The following is a 27,276-nucleotide window of genomic DNA, read 5'->3' as shown; positions in this document are numbered from 1 at the left end:
TGGGCAAGGTAGATTGCAGAATGGTTGCGGTAGCATTGTGTTAATTATGGGTTTGTACATGTAATCTTTGTATGTATCACTACATACAACCAAACGTATATTTTTAATAATACATCAGAGTTTTAGTTATTTCATAGCTATGAATTTTATACTCTATAATCTTGACGTTTTATTTCACAGAAGCGTTTGAATATCCATAAAAATTAAATGAACCAATGTATTCATTATCTTATAGAGAAGATATATTATTTTTAATTATGTTCCAATTATTTATCATGATCCTGATTTCCTTATTCTGAAAATTTGGAAGGAAGTTTTGTAGTTTGATACTTTCAGCGACAAAGGGTCAATATTGCTTTAGTATATTTCGTCACATATACATGTATATCTATATGTCGGAGATGAAAGGACACCGGAACCTTTGGATAGCCCCGAAACATTGCAATCTAAAGTCTACTATAACTGTAACTAAACTATTGTAGTTATTCAATCCGATTGTAATTGTTCGAGATTAGTGACGGTGAGCTTTGGCTCGAGGTGACAGTCTGTCGCCCAACGTAGCCGCGGTCAAGGGATGAACGCTTTGCCTAACAAAGGTATGGAGTAATTCTATAGCTCTCCTTAAAAGAAATATTCGTGGCGACACGCGACAGTAAACATTTCAACGGTTTCTGTCCCGTGGCTCGCCACACGCAGACCCTATTCTTCGAGTAAGATGATTGCCAGATGTCGATGCGTCTCCGCAGTACATGTTCGGCTAGCCCGAGGGCCCGTTATAAATCTTAAGGTTTAGTTAACTAAAGTCCTTCAAACAGACAAACAGTCTTTGTCCCAACTACGGGAAGATAGGGGAGACATATTTTTCAACGAGCGGCGTCTCCCACTAGCAACTTTCCCTCGAGGGCGGCTAGCATATTTTTCTAACCACCGATATGGAGATTGACCAATTAGCAGCAACGCCAATTTCCCTTACTTTCTGAACGAAGGCTTTTCTCGACGAATCCGATGATCTCGTGTCCTTAGACACACCCCATTATAGTTTTCCTCTGTGGCATCATCGGGACGGGAAAGGCATTCTCTCGCTCGCGATCTCACTGATGAAAGGAGTAACTCTTTACGACCAGTGAATATTACGCGTCCGACTTAGATTTTGTGAGTACGTTCATCTATCATCCCGTCGACCGCGGATTCGTTATTGAACCTAGGATCATTGTCATTAGTTTCTCGAGTACCTAACTACCACGGTTACTTGTCCGGTCCTATAACAATCGTATTTGCACTAGTCAATGTCTTCTCTATTGCATAACGACAACGTGTAACCCAAACGCAGATTCGTTTCAAGCCCCTAATCCTAATTCTAATGTAAACCCTACATATATGATATGTAATTTATAAACAGAATTCATTGTAATGATATAGATAGATTTCTTAGATAGTTAAAGAAGGTAGTTGTTCGCAATCATGCACTTGACAACATATTCAAAAGTCATTGAAATCGGAAAAGACGTTACGGTTCTATAGTTTCACCCAATCAATATTTATTAATCATAAACGAAGTAGCTATAAATCTTGACAATTCCCAGTTAAACTTAAAATAATTATTGCATTTTTAAAAATAATGAAAATTTATTATTTGCATAAGCGATCTAATGATCATTCTTGCGTTCTTCATTGTAAATTAAAATAAATAAATTATACACTTTACTTTGTACCGCTTAGGACTGAATTATAACTTTACCGAAACAGTGCAAAGCATTCTTTAAAATTCTCTAAAATTCATTTGCATTCATTTCATTTATATACATATATTTATACATATGTTGAGTTGATAGTAAAAAGTACTTCAATGGAAATTATTTAATAATAATAATTATCTACTGTGCCCTGTTCTTTAAGGATTAAGTATGTAGTAGTTCCTGTGCTCACAGTTAGAAAATAAATTATCTATCTTGTCTTGTGCGTTCGGTTCCTCATTGTGTCTTTTGATGCCGTTGATGACACATATCACTTCATAGTGAAAAAAGCAACATTCAATCACGGACCAGCAACATACTCGAAATCTTATAAGGAAATTCAAGAAATTCAAAATAAAATAGAGTCGAACTCAATCCTAAAATCAAATGGAGTTATTATTACTCGACCGAACTATTTTCAATCAACTCTCATTGAGAATTATAAGTAAATTCTTTTGGCGTGGTACTGTAACAAGCAAAATTTAACATAATTTTGAGACGAAACGCGAAAGTAAATCGATAAAAAGGAGGGAGGGTTATATTTCCCCTTTCCTTCTTAAAAATAGGCCGAAATCACATTGAAGCGGATCAAATAGTACATATATACAATTACATAGTCAAATAAATACTAACAAAAGGGAAGCCAGCACCAATACCTTGGGCCTTGATATATGTTGACAAGGACACACTTCTGATTAACTTCCAGAAGATTTTAGCCATCACTCGTTAGTCCTTAAAAATTTATTAACAGAAGCATATTGCTACTACTATGTACAGCGTGTTAAAAAATTTATTTGTCAAAAAAGTGGAACGCCAAATTTCCTGAATGTTGAAATGGTTACCACTTCTAAGAAAATTCTACATCTGGTCTTTTTAGTTTTCTCAAGCACTGAAGCCATTGACAGCGCGTAGACAAAAGACTGCGACGAAGTCAGGCCATAAACAGTAGACAGGCGACGTTGGCTTCGGGGTTTTCAGTTATTGGGTAACACAGCTAGCGTGCGGATCTGGACCAGCTCAAATTGTATTCTTACTTATAATTACACTTCTATTTAAATATATTTTCTGTCTTACAATTTATCCACGTGTTTTCTCTGTTTACACATCGAATAACCTCAACACTGAACATGATTAACAAGGCCAAATTTTTTGCTGTTGCAAAAATCTGTTCTCTTAGGAACAGGTATTTAAAGTGTCCTGAATTTTTAAACTGATTTTGTTCATATTTTAAAGTCAGATATGTAGTATCGTGGACAGATTGCCTAAGAAATATCGGTTTTTTTTTATTTACCGTACCGTATAATCTACCGTACAAAGTTCTTGCATTATATGAACCATATAAAAACATAGACCTTCTTTACGTATTATTCTTCTTACTGCTTCTTGTGAAATTCCTACTCGATAAGCTATTGTTCGCAAATACATCAATAGATTTATAAGTACACTGCACAAACGACACTTGCTCTTTCTTACGTCAATGTACACAATGAGCGTCGAGTGGAAATCAACCTAACCCCAATCGACGATCTGAAACTTCTACTTCACGCTGTGATCTTCCATCAGGTCTTGAACAAAGAACAATTCCCAGCACGCTTTCTAAACTTTATTACTTATTATTATGTTCATAATATTATTAATTTTGTATTAATACAATAATAATATCGTATCATTATTATATTATTTCTTTATTTTTCTGCTTGTATTGTCTTTTATTCGTAATATATTATCGCAATATAATAACAAAATTAGTTTAAGGGATAATGGAACCTTAAAGATTTTTTTCAAATGAACGGGTCATTTGCAAACCATGATTCTTTTTAGACATTTGTTCTTCGTGATAAGTACTATATGACGCGGTAAAAAAATTTGATTTTGAATATCATGTTCAAAATCAGTTTTGCGAATCATTTTTTCAACAGATCTCCGCAGATTTAAAGATGTAGCATCACCCCCCCCCCCCCCCAAAGAAATTACAAATAATTTTTTTAATACCTTGTACATTATATTCTGCCTATATGTAAATATATGTGACTGTGAATTGCAAACACGGACGTACGTGTTTATTTCCTAGTTTTTATTTGAAAGGAACATCACATATGTTGGTCGTTCCACTCGGTCTGCGAACTCTGCGAGTTCATAAAAATCTATTCCAACCCAATGTTCCATATGCGAGCGAAGCGGCTTCTCTAACTTTCGGTCAAAGAAACATTTCTAAAAATTTCTTGTTCGCTCGCATATGAAACTGGTATTACCCTTTTTACCGTTGGACTATCCTTTTTACGAGCGAGTAGAGCGAGCAACGAGAACAGTGTTTCTCTACTATATGTAAATGAATACTATACATTGTTTTTTATAAATATTTTTTATTGATAATTTCTTAGGGAATAACAGGCGATCGCTAAAATCTTCTAGAAATTGCTCAGGAAAATGTCCTTGACAACATATATCGAAGCGAACATCATTAGCAAAAACTCTGACGGATCATATATTTTTTAACAAGAACTTTAAGATAAAATATGCAAGAGAACATTATTTAAAGAATTGAAAGAAGGATAAGTATGAGAGAGAAAGCAGGTTGTGACTTTTATTGATATAACTGTTTTACTATACCAGCAATAAGAGGAAAATTGAACAAAACAAAAGCTAATTAATTACATATATATGTCGGGTTTACATTATGATTAGGGTTAGGGGCGTGAAACAAATCTTTATTTGGATTAGACATTATTGTTATGCAATAGAGGAGATATGTACTAGTGTAAATATGATTATTACAGAATATGGCAAGTAACTGTGGTAATCAGATACTCGAGAAGCTAATGACAATGATCCTAGGTTCAATAACGAATCCGCGATTAACGGGATAACAGAATGCGCCTTCTTCCAAGGTCCACGTTGTACCCAACTTCCTTGTTTACGGTTCAAGTATTACTGAACTAACTCTTTGTTAAAACATAGAATATCCACCGAGCGTAAGGACGCTATGTAACTAGCTAATGTGACCTCACGAGGGAATAAGTCTCCGTCGCGTTGGGGTGTGTCTAAGGACACGAGATCATCGGATTCGTGGAGAGATGCCTTCGTTCGGAAAGTGAGGGAAACTGACGTTGCTGTTAATTGGTCAATTTCCATGTTGGTGGTTAGAGGAGGATGCTAGCCGCCCTTGAGGGAAAATTGCTAGCGGGAAGCGTCGTTCGTGAGAAAAATAGATTTCCCCTATCTTCTTGTAGTTGGTACAATGACTGTTTGTCGGTTTGAAGGACTTTAGTTAATTAAATCTTAAGATTTATAACGGGTCCTCAGGCTAGCTGAACATGTACTGTGGAGATGCGTCGACGTCTGTTAATTATCTTAATAGGACTTGTGTGTGGCGAGCCACGGCACAGAAATCGTTGGAATGTTTACTGTCGCGTGCCGCTACAACTATTTCTTTTAAGGAGAGCTATAGAATCACTCCATACCTCTGTTAGGTAAAAACGTTCATCCCTTGACCGCGGCTACGTTCGGCGACTGGTTGTCGCCTCGAGCCCAAGCTCACTATCATAAATCTGGAACAAATACAATCGGATTGAATGGCGGCAATCGCTTAATTACGGCTATGGTAGAATCTAGATTAAAGTGTTAAGGGACTTTCCCAAAATTCCAAAGGAGAGGCTCCGGTGTCCTTTCATCTCTGATATATATATATATATATATATATATATATATATATATATATATATATATATATATATATATGCTCAGATTTCAGAGCTTAGTTTTAGGAGTAATGTAATATCGTAAGGTAGTTCGAATCAGAAATCAGTTGAAAATAGATAAAACCGAGTACGTCGTCTTTCTGTGGTTCGTTTACATTTAAGAGTGCCTGCGTGACTAAAGGCACGTAGTTGGTAGTTCTTACATAGGTATGAGGGAAACAATAGACAACGTTAGAAGAAGGACGGTTTCGATATCCAAGGCGGGACGACCGAAAGATCAGAGTGTGCGAGTCGAAAAGTGTGCGTGTTGCGAGAATCAGAGCTAATTGAGTCGTCGAAGAGTAGAGTCGTGAGAATTGATAGAGCTGTTAGAGAGAGAGAGTGTGTGTGTGTGTTAGATTCGTTGTGACGATGGTGGTCAAATAACTGTAAAGTTATTTGATATAGATACGAGTATTGCATTTTGTTACGACCGTTCGCGGAGAGACGCGGTCGCGAGGAAAACGCGTCAGCGAGAGGCGTAAATTCTCGCTACGATTCGGTGAATCGACGCCGCGAAGTAGTCGTTCCCCTGTTTCGGTTAGGATAACAGAGGTGGTTGATATGAATATGACACAGTAGTAAGTTATATTTCACCGTTTATTCCACAACTTATAACGAGGATAGTTACACTGGTGCGTATGTACGAGATGAGTGACTGAGTGATCTGCGGGTGTGTATACCCGCTCGAAGGATGTTGACCGTTCGAAGGATGCAAAAACAGTACTCTTGGAAGACGATGCTGTCTCGGAGGAGAGCTAAGGATGAGTGTGTCTAGCGCACGGGACCATCGGATTTGTTCGTGACGATGTTATTTAGGAGAGTGAGGGAATAAGCTTCGTTTTTAATTGGTTAAACGAAGGGTCTTAACCGCCCTCGAGAGAAAGTGGTTAGTGGGAAGAAAGTTGCAGCGTACGTGAGAAAACTAACTTTCCCTTTTTCGCCGTGGTAGACAATAGTCTCTAGAAATTCCTCCGAACCAGATGTTTGTTTTGTTTGAAGGACCTTTTCTAGGAAATCTATGTGATTTATGGAAGGTCCTTGACATCATGGAAGATACGCTGCGAGTATCCGAAGATATCTGGTTGCCATATTGCCCGCGGTGTGTGGCCTCGGCTAGGTAGAGTGTTACGCGACGTAACATACTCCCCCCGTTGAGAGGGTACCGATCAAAAGTTCTGTAAAGGTGAAGTTAATTGGAGCTGCCGTCCAACTCCATGTTGATTGTTGATGACCCGTATTCTGCTGGGTCGGCTTGGTAGGACGAGCTGCGTGGCACCTCGATCCAAGATGCTCCTTGCCGTGTGAACCACAGCCGTCCGGATGATGCTGTCGTCCCCAGGGTGAACTTGGCGATGCGGCCGAAGGCCCGTTGCCTGGATGGCACGTTGTCTCCCTTGTAGTCTAGATCGCCGCCTTCCTCGTCGATGCCGAGCAATTTCCAGGTGAAATTCACGATCCAAGAAGTGTCGTGAATCTTGCTTCTGGAAGTGTCGTTAAACACCTCGGCCCAGGAAGTATCGTCGAAGGGAACGTCAGTGATGCTTGGTGAAGTTTCATCAAGCGCGGTGCGGCGGTTTGAGGTTGATTGGGAGGCTGGACTCCCCCCGATGACCCGCTCGAATCGCATTCTCTTAGTGATGATTCTTGGTAGAGGAGAAGCGTTGGGCGTCGTGATTTGGACTTGTTTTGCCATTGGAGAGTGTGGTAACGTCGTTGCAGCCAAGGGTGACTTCAGGGAGAAGTCCGTGACACGCGACTTGTTCGGTGTGGCGCTCTGTGAACTCAGTAGAGAATCGTTGGGATCAGATAGAATGTTCTGTAACAAATTGTGGGAGATTAAGCTCGGAAACGATTTGTCTTCTGGTGAGATCCTCTCTTTCTTCAGGTCCAAAGGCTCGTTGAAGCTTGTCAAATTCAAGGTGATTAGTAGCGTTGAATCCGATTGTTCAGTTCCTGCCGATGTTAATGTGGCTGTCGTCAGGCCGCGTTTAGGTGACACGTTGCGAGTGTGATACGATGAGTTGCGAATGGGAAGAGTTTTCTGATTTAAGGCGCTCGGCAGCGTTGTATCAGATCAGGCTCGAGAGAAAGTGGTTAGTGGGAGGAAAGTTGCAGCGTACGTGAGAAAACTAACTTTCCCTTTTTCGCCGTGGTAGACAATAGTCTCTAGAAATTCCTCCGAACCAGATGTTTGTTTTGTTTGAAAGACCTTTTCTAGGAAATCTATGAAATTTATGGAAGGTCCTTGAAACTATGGAGGATACGCTGCGAGTATCCGAAGACATCTGGTTGCCATATTGCCTGCGGTGTGTGGCCTCGGCTAGTTAGAGTGTTACGCGACGTAACACATTTAGTTTCCGTTAAATAAACATCGTTTTCTGTCCAATTTATATTTGTATATTCAATTTAATATTAATAAATTGTAAGTAATCGGAAAAAAATGCTATCCTTATTTCCACGATATTACAGTAATATATTGTATTTCCCAGATTACTTTCATTAATATTCGTCTTAAGACATTAATAACACTCAATTTTAATTTTATCAAAGCAAAATAAATATTTTTGTTTAATTAAAACTCTACTCCTAAAAAAATAAAACTTTTCTATTTATGCAAAATTGCATGCAATAAAAGTTTCAATGAATACACTTTGTTTTGTAACTGTTTTCTTCAATCAGAAAAGATAACGGCCAAAAAATTATTGTTATTCCACAACTAATTGGAAATTTTGACAGTTTAATTCGATCATTGGATCGATTACACGTACGGTGATTTTTCAAATTCGGAATCAGTTACAGACCTGACGGAATCAGTTATCCCCTGACAGGGACAGTGTGGCAAATCTATTCGTTCAACGCTGATTGGTTCCGCCATTTATAAAAGCGCTTCCTGCAGCAGTTATGTATAGATTGGTATAAATATGTCGGAGATAAGAGGACATCGGTGCCTTCCCTCTGAAACCTCGGGAAAATCCATAAAAACATTGTAATTAAAATCTACAGTTGTAACTAAACGATTTGCCGTCATTCTAACATGTATTTGTTTGAGACTTGTGACAATGAGCTTAGGCTCAAGGCGACAATTAGTCGCCGAACGTGGCCGCGGTCAACGGGACGAACTCTCCATCTAACAAAGGCATTGAGTAATCCTATAGCTCTCCTTAAAAGAAAGATTTGTAGCGGCACGTGGCAGTAAACATTCCAACGGTTTCTGTCCCGTAGCTTGCCACACGCAGATCCTATTCTCCGGGCAGGATGTTTACCAGATGTCGACGCGTCTCCACAGTACGTGATCGGCTAGCCCGAGGACCGTCATAAACACTAATATCTAGTTACATAAAATCCTTCAATAGATACACAGTCTTTGTCCCAGTTACGGGAAAACAGGAGAGACCTATTTTTCCACGAACGACGTCTCCCACTAGCAACCCTCCCTCAAGGGCAGCTAGCATCCTTTTCTAACTACCGATATGGAGATTGGCCAATTAGCAGCAACGTCAATTTCCCTTACTTTCCGAACGTAGGATGTCCCCGACGAATCCAATGATCTCGTGTCCTTAGACACACCCCGTCATAGTTTTCCTCTGGGGTATCACCGGGACGGAAAGTCATTTTCTCTTGCGGTCTCATCGACAAAAAAAAGAGATTAACGCCAGCGACTATTAACACAGAATCCGACTTAGATCTTTGCGAGTGCGTACGGCTACCGTCCCGTTGTCCGCGGGTTCGTTATTGAACCTAGGATCATTGTCATTAGTTTCTCGAGTATCTAATTACCACGGTTACTTGTCCGGTTCTATGGTAATCGTATTCGGACTAGCCAATGTCTTCTCTATTGCATAACGACGACGTGTAATCCAAACGAAGATTCGCTTTACGCCCTTAACCCTAATTCTAATGTAAACCCGACAAATATAAATGTATAAAGTATACGTTTACAAAGTTGTCTGTAAACAAAGTGTAATAATATTTACCGTGTATTGGAGTGTATATAACGACGGAAATAAAGAATAATAAGAAAAAGTAAGATATTATTAAAAGTCGCTCTTATTAATAGATATAAATAATAGTTGAATAACCTTTTCATAAGATTGCTAAAGATAACCTCAAAAGAAAATACAACATTTTTGCAAAGTTTAACAATAAATTATATTACAATTTTAAATTAACATCAAATTTTGAGCTACACACATCTTAGTAATTAAATCTGTATGGTGTTATCCGTTTTTACTTTAAGGTGATTTATACTTCGTGTTTATTACAAATTTTTGCAATCATCATAGAGAACATACAGAATTAACATTTAAGTTTGGAACGTTAGTTCAAATGCCTGATTACTCAGCCAAGGGATGCAGAAACAAGTCAAAGAGTGGTAAGAAAACGTATTATCTTCTAAACGATCCCAAACGAAGAGAGTAATTGCGAATTAATTGCGTAACTCTTGGTGGAAAATAGAATGTAATTGAGTATAAATCCAATTTTTAATATATTATGTTTAACAAAGTATTTGCATTACATTATTCCAGTCATACAGTATTTAAAAAAAATATATAATAAGCATAAAAAATGTATTTAAGTTTTCATTAATAAAATTAGACACTAATGACTTTACGCTGTTAATTTCCCTAGGCCATAGTTGTACACACAGGTCTGTTAACTGCTGTAAAGGAGATAAGGTTCTTAATGTCGCAAGATGTACTTTACCAATCGGCCACCATTGAACACTGCGATCGAGTAGCTAGGATTTTGTGTTTGGCGCCATTCTTCGGTGAAAGCACTAAAGGTAAAGAATATAAACTAAAGCAGTTAGCTTATTTAATAACTAATACTATATTATGTATTTATTATAATTTCTCACCATTTATTTCAAGCAGATATATCTACAATACTCCATTTATTACAGAAAGCATTGTTTAAATGAATATTAATTATGAACCATTATTAAACATGCATTATTATTACTAACAAACAAGTTTAACAAGACCACAATTTTCAAATTAAATATGTACACATATCTTTAATGCTTTTATATTTGACGCATATATTGGAAAGTAAGTTTGTTTTTAGTTTTTTCTTAATTTATTAAAAAATTGTGTAACTATTAACATTACCTATAACATACGTAAATAGTGTCATATTTAAAATATTACCCATGATTAAAAATTTTCAATGTTATTAAATTCTTTATTGAGGAAGCTAAATTATAATATAATTATAGAGTTTACAAAGGATTTTAATAATGAAAAAGTATTTATTTTATATAACATTTATTAGACATTAGTTAGATATAAAATAAGAATAATATAATCATAATAATCATATATCTAAGATAAAAGTTGATCTCTATGATCATTAACATGGTGTTGCTTTTTCCTCACACCCTCCTGCTACACGCTTCGAAGCAGAACATACAGCGAGTAGATTTTTTTTTTTTTTTTTATTTATTTGTTGAAATTACAATCAATTCTCGCGTTGAGAATTTTCAGTAATTTTTCTGGCGTGGCGCAGTGACATGGCTGTTTATTTACAATAAGTTAATACTTATTATAGATAGTTATAATTTATGATCTATAAGTATTATAAGTAAGTGCATATGCTTGATTTGGATAATTAAATGAATCTAACGTTTAGGTCTAGCGGGTAGTGCCTCTTCAGCCTGCGAATCTGGTCCGTCGTATCGAGTAGTCCAGTGATTAGGGGGTTTCGGTGTTTGTTGATTCTTTTGCTGTATCTGTTGCTATATTTTGCTATTTCCTCTTTGACTGTAGGTATCTTGAGGTCGCGATGGATGGTTTCGTTGGTAACATACCAAGGTGCGTCTATTAAGGCTCTTAGCGTTTTCGATTGGAATCGTTGTAGTATTTCGATGTTGGAGTTACTTGCTGTTCCCTATAGTTGGATTCCGTAGGTCCAGACAGGTTTTATTACGGTCTTGTAGAGGGTAATTTTATTCTGTATGTTTAGTTTGGAGCGTCGGCCAGTGAGCCAATAGAGTTTTTTTAGTTTGTCCTTTAGTTGCTTCGTTTTATCTGAGATGTGTGTCTTCCACGTTAGTCTCCTGTCCAGGGTCATGCCCAGGTATCGGACTGTGTCCCTGCTAGGAACTGTCTCATTGTTGATGGTGACCTGGGGGCAGGTTTGTTTTCGGAGCGTGAAGGTTACATGTGAGGATTTCTTTTCGTTGACTTTGAAGCCCCATTTGTGAAACCACTTTTCCATGGAGTCGAGACTTCGCTGGAGAGTGGATGAGGCTATTACCGGGTCTGCGTGGGTAGCTAATAGCGCTGTGTCGTCTGCAAATGTCGCTATTGTTATATCGTTTGATATAGGTAGGTCGGCAGTGTAGATGGAGTACAGTAGGGGTCCGAGGACACTACCTTGGGGTATGCCGGCTTCTATTGGGAATGTTGCGGAAGTGGCGTCTAGGCATTTAACCATGAATTGTCTATTGGTTAGGTATGATTTTAGGATGGAGAAGTAGGGGTGGGGTAGGATCTTTTTAAGTTTGTATAGTAGCCCTTCATGCCATACTTTATCGAATGCCTGTTGGATGTCTAGGAAAACCGCTGAGCAATATTCTTTCTTTTCAAGTGTTTGGCTGATCGTATGAGTTAAGCGGTGGATTTGCTCTACTGTAGAATGATGTTTTCGGAAGCCGAATTGGTGATCTGGGAGTGTTTTCAAGTTCTCTAGGATTGGAAGGAGTCGGTTCGTGAGCATCTTCTCGAATAGTTTGGACAGGGTAGGTAAAAGACTGATTGGGCGATAGGAGCAGGTTTCGTATATCGGCTTACCGGGTTTAGGGATGAGGTTAATCAATGAGATTTTCCAGGCCTTAGGATAGTGTTCCAGGCGAAGGATAGCATTAAAAATCGATGTGATGAGTGCTATCCCTTTTGTGGGAAGTTCCTTGATTGCTCTGTTGCCTATTAGGTCGTGTCCTGCTGCTTTCTTGGGGTTTAGGCGACTGATTGTTTCTATAGTCTCAGCAGAGGAGAAGGGTTCGATAGGAGGGGACATTTGGAAGGGGGTGTGTAGGTATTCAGTAACGTCCGCGGCGGCTTGGGGGGAATGGGGTTTGAATACTTTTGACAAGTGTTTTGCAAACAGGTCGGCTTTTTCGATAGGGCTTCGCGCCCATCCACCTTGCGGACGGCGGATAGGTGGGATTATTTGTGGGGGGCGTGTGAGTTTCCTGGAGGCCTTCCATAGTGAGTAGTTGGCGTCGGCTGTGGGGGATAAGCTGGCGAGGTATTTATGGAAACAGTCGTTTTTATAGTTTGTTAAGGTTCTGGATAGCTTTCTAGTTGCGTTGTTAAGTTTGCGTTTGTCCTCCGGTGTTCTATGGGTCTGCCATACTCTTCTTAGTCTACGTTTTTCTGCTATTTTTTTTAGTATGAATTGTGGATATTCTTGTTTGCTGTTGGTTGGCTTTGTCGGTGTGGAGAGGCGGATTGCGTTTATTATGCTCGTGTTTAAGTATTCCGTGGCTGCTTCGATATCTTCCTTTGTTTTTAGTGGGGTGAAGGCTGAGGTTGAGTGTGTAAAGACTTCTCTGAAGAGCTGCCAGTTGGTGTGTTGGTTGTGAATGGAGCCATTAGGTGTACTCTCGATGATTGTTGAACTGACTGTTGCTATCACGGGAGAATGATCAGAGGAGAGATCTGCCGAGGAGTTGATCTGGACGTGTCTTGATGGGATATTTTTAGTTATGAAGAAGTCGAGAAGGTCGGGTATTTTGTTGGTGTCAGTGGGCCAGTATGTGGGTTCGTATGTGGTGAGGTAGTTGAGGTTGTTGTTTATTATGCTGTTTAAGAGGTTTTTGCCTCTTGCTGTAACCAGTCTGCTGCCCCATTGGATGTGCTTGGCGTTATAGTCTCCTCCAACTATGAATCTGTTGCCCAGGGTGTCCAGGAAGTTATCAAAGTCTTCTTTGGCGATGGAGTGTCTGGGAGGGCAGTATACTGCTGAGGTGGTGATTGAGCCATGACAGTCTTCTATTGCTACGTTTGTTGCTTGGAGGTAGTCTTTCTGGAATGGTGGGAGTTCGTAGTGCTTAATACTTGCTTTGATTATTATTCCGGTGCCACCGTGGGCCTTTCCGCTGGGGTGTTGAGTATGGTAGAATTTGTAACCATTTATTTTCAGGTAGCTCTTGTCGGTGAAGTGGGTTTCCGATACGAGCATTACGTCGATTTGCTGGTGTTTTAAGAAGAGTTCTAGTTCACGTTTGTGTTGCGCTAGACCGTTGGCGTTCCAGAGAGCTATGCGCCTTGGTTTTATTTTGAGTCGGGGCGTGCTAATTTTTCCACGATGAGTGTTAGTAGCGATAGCAAGTGATTTATTTGCTCCGATTGTTTCTCTATTAGCTTTTCGAGCCTTGAGGAGTTGTCTGCGTTTGGTGGGTTGGGGACACTGTTTTGGGGAAGGTTCCTTTGGCTGTTCGGGTTATTTTGGATGCCTTGTACTGCTTGGGCATAGGAGGTTGAGGTGGAGATGAAATTGGTAGGACTGGGTGTTTGGTTGGTTGAGGGGGTTGGGGTAGTCGAGAATTTCGGCGGGCTGGTTGTTTGGTTGGATACCTCTTTTGCTCTGAGCTTAGGGTACCTGTTCGTGTATAGTGTTTTATATGCTGGGCAGCCTTTGTAGTTGGCAGGGTGGTCCCCTTGGCAGTGGATGCATTTCGCTGGGGTTTCCGGTGATTTGGCGCACTGGTCAGTGGAGTGAGAGCCTGCGCATTTAACGCAGCGGAAAGTATGGTTGCAGTATTTCTGCGTATGACCGTACCTTTGGCACCTTTTGCACTGTACTATTTCTTTTTTCACGAGCGGTGGTTCGATCTTTACTATCGCGTTCATTAGGCGACTGACGCTGTATATTTCCTTATTATTCGGTTTTTGTTTAATGTCTAGGAAGAATAAGGATAACGGGTCTTTCGAGACTCTATGCCTTATGTTACTTACGTTGATGACTTCGTGGCCAAGTTTTGAGAGTTCGTATTTTAGTTCGTCTATGTCTGCTGAGTGGTGTATGTTTCGTAGGACCACCCGGAAAGGCCTTTCCTGTTTGAGTTGGTAGGTGTGGAAGTTGGCGTTCAGGGTCCTGAGTGTCTTGGTGAGTTTTCTGTAAGCTTCTGGGTTCGTCGGTAGTATTTTCACCTTGTTGTTGCTTATCTTAAGGTTATATTCCTCCTTGCTGATATCTCTCTCTAGGGACTTGGTCATTGTCTGTATGTCAATGACGTCGTCTACAAATATTGGTGGGGGAGGGGGGATTCTCTGTGAAAGTTGGTTTGGTGGCGGTTCTACGATTTCCATGGCGTCGTTTGAGGATTCCAGTACGGCGAACCTGTTGTGTGTGTTTATTTGCGTTGCTGGTTCAATTTTCCTTTTTTTTGTTGTATTAGCGTCGTTAGTGCGGAGAGTTCTGCTGCACTTCTGCCACGGGGGGGGGGGGGGGTAGCACGGGGTAGCTGCGAGTCTGCTCCGGAGAGCCTGGTCGCGGTTGCTGGGCCATCATCGAGCTAGTTAATTCGGAATGAACAACTAGTCGTGAGGCTGTGAGGCTAGTATTCGGGTTGGGGTTAGGTGCGTGGGATTTTCTTCTCCCTAGAGGGTAAGGGACACTTAGCTGCGTTCTCTTTCGACAGTTGGGCGACACGTGTTGTTTTCGAACTACGCTGGGCACTAGAGACACGTCTGCACGCTTCGGCACTCCACAGCGAACTCACAGCGAGTAGATATTACGGAATCAGATCCAACAGCAAACAATACAATATGTATAGAACTCTAACCATGGAAACACCAACACCTTTGGTAGCCGAAGTTATGCACAAGTAACTAACCAATCGCCACCCTTAACACCAACATAGCCAAATCCATCAGTAATACGCTCAAGCAACCACCGTTACCATACTAACTAACGGCAATTACTTCCAGATGTAGCAGTATATGCACCACTGCGAACAGGCAGTACATTGACAGAGATTATAGAAGTAGCATTGGCAACTACTACTTATGAACCAAATAACAGGCAAACAAAAATAATTCCGCAAGACTTTCTTGACAAAATCAGAGGGAAAAAGGTAAGCGAAAGCAAAATGACAAAAACATAGAGCACGTGAAAGCAAAAAAACATCTAAACAAACTTGCAAAGGAAATAGAAAGTAAAATAAAAGATCATAATAATAACGAATTCTCAAAATTCATAGATTCACTTTCTGCGTACGAGAATTCCAACTATTTCCTATGGAAATCCACGAACAAAATAAAGGAGCCAATTAAACTAATCTCAGCAATCAGATTAACGGACAACACATGAGCCAGAAGCAATGAAGAGCAAGCTGAAGAATTTTCCAACCACCTTTGTTGAAGTTATCTCTTCGAGGAACGCGTGATGAATGTGTAACAGAAATATATTTAAGTATAAGTGTAACTGTAAGTATAAGTATAAATATAAGCATAAGTATAAGTACAGTGTATACTAATCCAGAACCACTCTGTGGCAGCGTTACATTACAACAGAGCTTCGAAGCCATGAGTCTATGGGTATTTATATAATTACGAAAACTGGCCCGTCTATATATACCCTGCTGTACCATCTGTGCATGGCATATTCCTAAAAAAGGCTATGAGACTGAGAGGCCCTTCAAATTGATTTAGAGCTAAACAATACTCAATAGCATCGGGGACTAAGAGAACTAAACGCTAGAGAAGATGTAGTTTTCCTAGAAGTGAGTATTACTTCAACACCCTCCCTAACACTCGAAATCTTTACAAACGATTAATTTTTAACATCATTGTTATTTTTCAGACCTAATTTTTGTCGTAAATATTGAAATCTTGGTTTCGGTAACGCCTTCGTAAATATATCTGCTTGTTACGTCCGGCGACTCTCTACACAAAGCAGACTCCACGCCACGTGAGTTGTATTAGAAACAGTGACAATGACTGTTTTGTATCGTATCTGGTTATATTATTTATTGTTCTTACTTGGTGCCCAATTTTTGTTAGTTCCTTGCATATATTTTTGGTGTTTGTTCTTGGGTATAGGTCTCTAATTACTACTTTGTGGTTCTTTTCTGTTTTGAGCTGGTATGTATGATGTATGGTATGTTTAATACTTGCGCCACTTTTCGAAAGATTTTTGGAGTATTTGTTTGCATTTTGACTTGTTCCAGTTTTAATTCCTTTATACTGTAGTTTTCTCTTCCGACAGTTTTGTTTAATAGTTCAATAAGGGTATCTGTTATTTGAGCATGAATGTAGATCGGTGGTGGTTTAACGATATGTGTTGTCATTTCTTCCTCTGAACTCGTATCTCCGTCTTTTATCAGTGAGCTGAAAGAATTTCGGAGTGGGATGTCCTGTAGCCACTGGTGCATTTCTGTATCGGGAATTTTTATAGCGCTTGTATTTAGGATTATTTTACGCCTTTTGTGAGCTGTTGCTACCTTCCAGTTTTCATCTTGATAGGATAGTTCGTTATTGTAACTGTTTTCTTCCTGCTTTTGCAACGTTTCCATTTCTTTTATAGGCTTTCCTGTTCTTTGTTAATTGGTTGTTTTCTGCTTAACGTATTTGTAGCTTCATTTATGAAACATATGTCACCCTTTTTTGTTTGGCGGCGGTATTGGTTGTTGCATTTTGAAACTTTTACCATGTGACAGTGTTCGTTAACGTTTTAACCTCCTAAATTCACTATTTATCGCATTAACACTGGAGCGCATTTACTCGCGCCTGTTTACCTCGACTGCTCGGGCAGAATTGTCATTACAATGCAATTATCTATATTGTTACATCGAGGCCTTTCTTCTACAATTTTTAACATTTTCTTCTACATAATATTTTAAAATTTGTTAACAATCACTGTTTACAAATTGACGGCAAGTACCTGATTCGGGATTATACGTTCTATATACATCGAACGTAACAATAAGGAACACAGAAAGCAACTGAGATATAACACGATATTGAAATTAGAAATTAATTACACCCTCGTAGCGGTGCCTGCATCAGCTTGGACTAATTCGCAAACGATGGAAGTTGTATATGTTAGAGCGAAAAGAAGCCTCGCGTATTCAATCTCAGAATGTCATGTCCGAAGGACGTCCATCTCCAACGTAGCTAATCGAACTATGCGTCTAATCGAACTTTTCGGGGTTACTTTCATGTTCGGTATCATTTTGATCAAAAGAACCTCAACAATTCAATTAAAACAACGTTTTGTCGATGAAATAAAAGATGTAGAAGCTTCATTTTTTCTATCGAAGAGATCTTAACAAAAGAACGATAACAGGTTGTACCTTAATGCCTCGATGAAAGAAATTTTATATTTTAACGTTTCAACATTTTAATGATGCAATAGTATAATATTTTAATAAGAAGGGAGAAATGTTCGTGTACGATTTTATACTTTCAATCGGCAAAAATGATGTTGGAAGGGTAGAAAAGCTATTGAAAAACATTTGGATAATTTCTCATCGAAGCATCTGCAAATAGATCTTAATTCGATCTGAGGCGTCTATGTTGTCTGTAATAATTGTAGCTGCTGGCTGTAGATGTCGCTGCTGGGGTACTGCTATATTTTTCTAATTTAGATGCGTGGAAGAAAAATCGGACTACGGGCGCCGGGATTCGAATCCCGAACGTTCGTAACCTAAGGCGCTAACCACTGCGCTACCGTTGTCCGGTATTAGTTAGTGGTGGTATTTGTTGTCGAGTGCCGCGACAGATCTATCGGACGATGGCCCGCGGCCGGTTCGATCGTAACGTCGATTAACATGTATCAACGGCTGGACCCGCTAGTAACATCAAAATACAATTTCTTTTGTCAAGGGGAAACATTGAATTATAGGCTCGCCCTATCAACTCAAAATCAACTTCAAATGACGACTAATTAGACACTTTGGAAAATTTCACATACATCACGATCACGATAGACATTACGCAGGACGATTAATTCGTTTCTAAGTTTCTCTTTGTACAGAACCATTCCGTCGACCGATGGGTCCGCGGTAGAAAACGGTAACAAGGAAGGATGGCCGCAGGAAATCCCTGACTCCTAAAGCCGCGAGCAAGGAGGTTGGAGCGGAGGAAGCGGCGATTGAAGCCATGAACTTAGGTGATTAAGATTAAGGGTGCGCACCCTCCAGAACTATCTGGGACAGTCAAGACCTGCTTTTCCAAACCATTCTGGAGAGCACGGTTGCCCTAGCGGTGGTGGCCGAGCCATACAGAGTCCTGGACGCTCCGGACTGCGCCGGAGATACAGACGGCTGTCACCTGGACATCAGCGCCGGCATCGTCCGCCCACGGGGATCCGCTGGAGCGCGGCAACGGATACGCAGCGGTCGAATGGTCAGGAATGGTGGTAGTGGCCGTATATATGTCGCCCAACAGCGAATGGACAGCGTTCGAGGAGTTCTTGGACGGGGTAGGCGACTGCCATTACGATTACGAGATGTAGTATTACGTTATAATACATTACATTATAACGTATTCCATTAAATTGAATTACGTTATATCATATTACGTTTTGCCATTCCTTCACATACTGAGCAGAAGGCGAACGTTACCATGATCGCGGACGGATATTAAGACAGGTAGAGTGGGGATATGGTAAGAATAGAAAGGGAGGCAAGTGGGTCAACACAGCAGTTGCCCGTAACCAGTCGTCAGTAGGAATCGCAACCAGAGAGTTCTGAAGAAGTCGCTGGTCAAGAAAGTAAACGAACTGCGGAACGAAGCGCCGCGTATTAAGTTGGCAGCCTTCACGTAATAGAGTACATTCAGTAATATAGTATTACGTTATATAGTATAACGCTATAACGCATTACGTTATATAGTATAAGTAAAATCCAATGCAACCACAGCTATCAATATTGAAGATTAAATATGTAATTGAACGAATCTCCGCTTCTATCGAGGATATGTAGACAATTCGATGCGCGTTATACTCCACGTTTGATGCCAAATACAACGCACATCATCTGGTTTGCGCTATGTTCACTCTTTTCCTGTCAAATCCGATGCAATTATAATTTTTAATGCTCAAGGCTAAATATTCAATTCTACGAATCTCCGCTGCTATTGGACAAATTTCGACAATTCGATACGCGTTGTACTCCACATTTGCTGCTTTACACAGCGCACATCAGTCGGTTTGCACTATGTCATCTCTTTTGCCTGTCAAATCCGATGCAGTTAGAATTTTTAATGCTCAAAGCTAAATATTGAATTCTACGAATCTCCGCTGCTACTCAGGATACATAGGCAGCTCGATGCGCGTTGTACTCCACATTGGCTGCTTTATACAGCGCACGTCAGTCGGTTTGCACTATGTCATCTCTTTTCCCTGTCTAATCCAATGCAATTAGAATTTGTAATGCTCCAGGCTAAATATTCAATTCAACGAATCTCCGCTGCTATTCGGGATACAGAGGCAGTTCGATGCGCATTGTACTCCATATTGGCTGCTTTATACAGCGCACATCAGCTGATTTGCATTGTGTTAATCCTGGACCCTGTCAAATCCAATGGAGTTAGAACTTTTAATGCTCGAGGTTAAATATTGAATTCCACGAATCTCCGCTGTTATTAGGGATACCTAGGCATGTTGGGTCCCAAAGGTGCTAGTGGTATCATTGCACTGTTCACGCCCAGTAGTGCCAAGTGCCAACTCCTCCTCCAAGTCGGTGGGGCTGGTAAATACTGACTTGTCAGTGGCTACGTAGATGGCGACGTGGCTTAAGAACTCATCCTGCCCGAGGAAGAGAACATGCATCATGGCGTAAACAATCACACGTCGCAGACCCGATCGGGTGTCGTGGCGGGTTAAGCCTTTCGTTACTGGCGGCTTCTCCTGCGTGACAAGCGCTCTGCGCCAAAAACAAAAAACTTTCCTCGAAACAGGGTATTTATAACTTCTTAACACACTCACTTTTAATTGAAATTTGGGTAGGCCTACTGGGGGGGGGGGGGGGGGACAATCGTCTCCCCTAACGCCACATTTAGTTAGTTAGTTCATAGGATAGGCCTAACGAGAAGACGCGGGGAGTGTACCGGCAGTAATTTCCAAGAGGTCTCGGGCACTGCTGCCAAACGTGTAGGTTGGCCACCGTGGAGTTTTTGTCAGTAGGAGTCTGGAACTACTCCACTAATTCTCCAGAATGCAGCGGAGTGTCCATGAGGATTTCTCCACGTAGAAGAAAAAAAGAAAGAAGGTGTTGAAGCATATAAATAGGTGATATATCGTATTTCAATTCTTTGAATTTTGTTTGAATTATTGTTAATTACAATCACAATTTCTGATAATATCATGCACACGATTAAGTGTAACCACGCTCTTAATCGTCATCGTTGTCAATTACAATTATAATTCCAAGTTTACTTACATTCATTTTAACGAAACCAATGTTTACTGCTAGAACACGCACATATTCGTACAACGATGTTAAAAATCTGATCATAATGGAAATGTACGTACAGCAGATACTCACAGGAAAAACCAACGAGACTAATAATAAAATCAATGAATTAGAAAAAAAGAGCTATAGACAAATATCTTATAATATACCGTGGCATAATCTGCAATTTATTATAAAATAATTGATCCGAGCAGTATCAATTATAAAAGAAGATGGCTGAATATGATAGACACTGTCGAATACTAATCAAATATAATCATTTAGTTAATCTTTAAGATTTAAGTTAAGATACATCTTTGAGGAATCAATAAGTCTTTCGCTAATAGCCTAATAGATCTCTTGATAGATCAAACGAAGAAATACCTAACCGCGATTACAGCCAATTGGTACATATTATTCGATACATAATTAATATTTGTATCACGTACAGCGATGCAAGTAGTATTGAAGAAAATAGCCATTTTATGTTACAACTATAACGAGTAAATTTACTCGTTTAACTTGAGAGGAATTAAAAAGGTACCTGACTTTTAAATAAGCATTAAATAAGAAATTTAAATATCGCAGACGGTGATGTAGGTGTTATTCAAGAAAAGAGAACATTTTATTTTGTAATTAGCACGAGTAAATGAACGAATATCGATAATATAATATAATGATTAATATGAATTTTATCTGGCTGATTATTTAAATACCATAACATATTTCACAGTAACGTCATCGACTGCCGTTAGGCTCTTTTCCCTTTTTGTTCAAACTAATTGATAGTCGAAAACTAGTATCAAGGAGGTGTGAATTTAGTCTTAGTTTGTAGAAACTATTAAAATGATAAAAATGGATACCGTATTAAATCGTCGAAGGCGCCAATTTACGATAAAAATTAAAAATTACGATTAAAATTGTTCAATTTGATTTTGTTATAATGGAAAACCCGTCCTTTGCTATGTCAAGAAATCGTTAACGTTTGATTGACATCTCGACACCTTGTCAAGATATATAAAGAACGCGGAAGTCGCGCGCGAGCTCTTTCGTGCCTGAAATTCCGGACAGTGAACATTCAAGAAGAATTTAAATATAAGGTAAATAAAAAAAAAAATCAAATAACAACATTGTAACTAGTAATTTATAACGTCTAAGCCATTAATTTACAATACTTGAGAAATTAATTTACAATATTTAAGCTATTAATTTATAACATTTAAGCCATTAATATATAACATATAAGCAATTAATTTATAACGTCTAAACTATTAATTTATAACATTTGTTGAGATATGTATAATTTTCTGTGTTGAACTGGGTTAAATGTGTAGTAAAGATACTTGTATGTGAATATCAGCGTGTGGATGTATGTGTGTGCGCGGCGTCTCGAAAACAGATGAATGTAAACTGTTCAGTCGGTTAACAGTCGGGTATAGAAGAAAGTGCTGAGACGCGTGCAAGTGTGTATCGATGAATATGTAAGAAATCGTCCATGAAATAAATATATTACTATTTTAAAATTAATCTTCAGTATAAATTTAGTGTTCTTATAATATTATTTCGGCTTCAAAGATAAACAATTCTCAACAACATTTGTGCTATTAATTTATAACATTTAGGCTATTAATTTACAACATCTTAGCCATTAATTTACAATATTTGAACTATTATTTTATACATTTAAGCCATTAATTTATAACATTTAAACTATTAATTTATAACATTTAAGCCATTAATTTATAACATTTAAGCTATTAATTTACAACATCTAAGCCAGTAATGTACAACATTTAAACTGTTATTTTATACATTTAAACTATTAATTTATAACATTTAAGCTATTCATTTATAGCTTCTAAGCCATTAATTTATAACATTTAAGCCATTAATCTAAAACAATTACATCATTAATTCTTACCAGTTATACCAATAATTTATAACAACATTTTCCGATTAATTCAATGTAATTATGCTCTTAATTTATAACAGTTGCACCCTTAATCGGAAGTAACTCTACATTCATTGATTTTAATCAATACCATAAATTCGTAGTGAGTGAATTAAAGATTTATTTTGCTTTATTTTATTAACGAAATCTAACAAGTCTTTGAAGTGCTATTTCATCTCCATATAGAATTATATTTTAACTCTGAATACAGTATTCAATTTCCAATTTCACTATTTCGTATAAAATCTGTGGTAACACAGAGTGTCGATGTATGTAACGATATATGCTATAACGTTATAACGTATTACTTTACATGATATAACTTTATAACGTATTACGTTATATGGTACAACTTTATAACGTAATACGTTCTATGCAAATAACTTTATATCGTAATAAGTTATATGGTATAACGTTATAACGTAAAACGTTATATGGTATAACTTTATAACATAATACGTTATATGGTATGACGTTATAACGTATTACGTTATATGGTATGTCGTTATAACGTATTACGATATATGGTATGACGCTATAACGTATTACGTTATATGGTATGACGTTATAACGTATTACGTTCTATGGTATGACGTTATAACGTATTACGTTATATGGTATGACGTTAGAACGTATTACGTTATATGGGATGACGTTATAACGTATTTCGTTATATGGTATGACGTTATAACGTATTACGATATACGGTATGACGTTATAACGTATTACGTTATATGGTACAACTTTATAACGTAATACGTTCTATGCAAACAACTTTATATCGTAATACGTTATATGGTATGACGTTATAACGTAAAACGTTATATGGGATGACGTTATAACGTATTACGTTATATGGTATGTCGTTATGACGTATTACGTTATATGGTATAACGTTATAACGTATCACGTTATGTGGTATGAAGTTATAATGTATTACGATATATGGTATGACGTTATAACTTATTACGTTATATGGGATGTCGTTATAACGTATTACGATATATGGGATGACCTTGTAACGTATTACGTTATATGGTGTAACGTTATAATGTAATACGTTTTATGCTATGACGTCATAACGTATTACGTTATATGCAATAACTTTATATCGTAATACGTTATATGGTAATACGTTATAACTAATTACGTTATATCGGAGGTCGTTATAACGTATTACGATATATGGGATGACGTTATAACGTAATAGGTTATACGGCATGACGTTATAACGTATTACGTTATATGGTATGAAGATATAAGGTATTACGATATATGGTATGACGTTATAACGTATTACTTTATATGGTATGACGTACTAACGTATTACGTTATATGGGACGTCGTTAGGACGTATTAAGTTATATGGTATAACGTTATAACGTATTACGATATATCGTTATAAGATATAACGTGATATATGCTATATCTTTATAAGGTAATACGTTATATGGTATGACGTTATAACGTAAAAGGTAATATGGTATGGCGTTATACCGTATTACGTTATATGGGATGACGTTATAACGTAATACGTTGTATGCTATGACGTTATGACGTATTACGTTATATGCTATAAATTTATAACGTAATACATTATGTGGTAGGACGTTATAACGTATTAAGTTATATGGTAATACGTTATAACTAATTACGTTATATCGGAGGTCGTTATAACGTATTACGATATATGGGATGACGTTATAACGTAATAGGTTATACGGTATGACGTTATAACGTATCACGTTATATCTTATAATGTTATAACGCAATAAGTTATATGCTATAACTTTATAAGGTAATACGTTATATGGTATGACGTTATAACGTAACACGTTATATGGTATAACTTTATAACATAATACGTTATATGGTATGACGTTATAACGCATTACGTTATATGGTATGTCGTTATAACGTATTACGATATATGGTATGACGCTATAACGTATTACGTTATATGGTATGACGTTATAACGTATTACGTTATATGGTGCAACGTTATAATGTAATACGTTGTATGCTATGACGTTACAACGTATTACGTTATATGCTACAACTTTATAACATAATACGTTATATGGGATGACGTTATAACGTATTACGTTATATGGTATGAAGTTATAACGTATTACGATATATGGTATGACGTTATAACGTATTACGATATATGGTATGACGTTATAACGTATTACGTTGTATGGTGTAACGTTATAATGTAATACGTTGTATGCTATGACGTCATAACGTATTACGTTATATGCAATAACTCTATATCGTAATACGTTAAATGGTATGACGTTATAACGTATTACGTTATATGGTATGAAGATATAAGCTATTACGATATATGGTATGACGTTATAACGTATTACTTTATATGGGATGACGTTATAACGTATTACGTTATATGGGACGACGTTACAACGTATTACGTTATATGCTACAACTTTATAACATAATACGTTATATGGGATGACGTTATAACGTATTACATTATATGGGACGACGTTGTGACGTATTACGTTATATGCTATAACTTTATAACGTAATACGTTATATTGTGTGACGTTATAACGTAATAAGTTATACGGTATGACGCTATAACGCAATACGTTAAATGGGAGGACGTTATAACTTATTACGTTATATGGGATGGCGTTATAACGTAATACGTGATATGGGATGTCGTTATAACGTATTACGATATATGGGATGACGTTATAACGTAATAGGTTATATGGTATGGCGTTATACCGAATTACGTTATACGGGATGACGTTATAACGTAATACGTTGTATGCTATGACGTTATAACGTATTACGTTATATGGTATGACGTTATAACGTAATACGTTACATGGTATGACGTTATAACGTATTGCGTTATATGGTATGACGTTATGACGTATTACGCTATATGGCAAGACTTTATAACGCATTACGTTATATGGTATAACGTTATAACGTATTACCTTATATGTTATAACGTTATAACGTAATACGTTATATGGTATGACGTTATGACGTATTACGTTATATGTGAAGACTTTGTAACGTATAACGTTATATGGGATGACGTTATAACGTAATAGGTTATATGGGATGACGTTATTCCGTAATACGTTATATGGTATGACGTTATAACGTTATAGGTTATATGGTATGACGTTATACCATATTGCGCTATATAGGACGACGTCATAACGTATTACGTTATATGGTACAACGTTATAACGTATTACGTTATATGGTATGACCTTATGTGGTAATACGTTTCATGGTATGACGTTATAACGTAATAGGTTATATGGTATGACGTTATAACGTATTAAGTTATATGGTGTAACGTTATAATGTAATACGCTGTATGCTATGACTTCATAACGTATTACGTTATATGCAATAACATTATATCGTAATACGTTATATGGTATGACGTTATAACGTATTACGATATACGGTATGACGTTATAACGTATTACGTTATATGGTACAACTTTATAACGTAATACGTTCTATGCAAATAACTTTATATCGTAATAAGTTATATGGTATAACGTTATAACGTAAAACGTTATATGGTATAAGTTTATAACATAATACGTTATATGGTATGACGTTATAACGTATTACGTTATATGGGATGACGTTATAACGTATTTCGTTATATGGTATGACGTTATAACGTATTACGATATACGGTATGACGTTATAACGTATTACGTTATATGGTACAACTTTATAACGTAATACGTTCTATGCAAATAACTTTATATCGTAATAAGTTATATGGTATAACGTTATAACGTAAAACGTTATATGGTATAACTTTATAACATAATACGTTATATGGTATGACGTTATAACGTATTACGTTATATGGTATGTCGTTATAACGTATTACGATATATGGTATGACGTTATAACTTATTACGTTATATGGGATGTCGTTATAACGTATTACGATATATGGGATGACCTTGTAACGTATTACGTTATATGGTGTAACGTTATAATGTAATACGTTTTATGCTATGACGTCATAACGTATTACGTTATATGCAATAACTTTATATCGTAATACGTTATATGGTAATACGTTATAACTAATTACGTTATATCGGAGGTCGTTATAACGTATTACGATATATGGGATGACGTTATAACGTAATAGGTTATACGGTATGACGTTATAACGTATTACGTTATATGGTATGAAGATATAAGGTATTACGATATATGGTATGACGTTATAACGTATTACTTTATATGGTATGACGTACTAACGTATTACGTTATATGGGACGTCGTTAAGACGTATTAAGTTATATGGTATAACGTTATAACGTATTACGATATATCGTTATAAGATATAACGTGATATATGCTATATCTTTATAAGGTAATACGTTATATGGTATGACGTTATAACGTATCACGTTA

General features: G+C 37.6%; 1 protein-coding gene across 1 annotated transcript in view; it reads left to right on the top strand.

The window, feature by feature from the left end:
• The first annotated feature begins 325 nt into the window (after positions 1-325).
• LOC126875162 (uncharacterized) overlaps positions 326-27,276 on the top strand; it is a 72,283-nt gene continuing 45,332 nt past the window's right edge. Inside the window, exon 1 of the mRNA XM_050637888.1 lies at positions 326-787. The gene's annotated coding sequence lies outside the window, so the exon portion shown is untranslated. The remainder of the gene's footprint in view (positions 788-27,276) is intronic.

The sequence above is a fragment of the Bombus huntii genome, chromosome 17 (genome assembly GCF_024542735.1).
Source record: "Bombus huntii isolate Logan2020A chromosome 17, iyBomHunt1.1, whole genome shotgun sequence".
Lineage (NCBI taxonomy): Eukaryota > Metazoa > Arthropoda > Insecta > Hymenoptera > Apidae > Bombus > Bombus huntii.
This window is presented reverse-complemented; position numbering and strand designations above follow the sequence as displayed.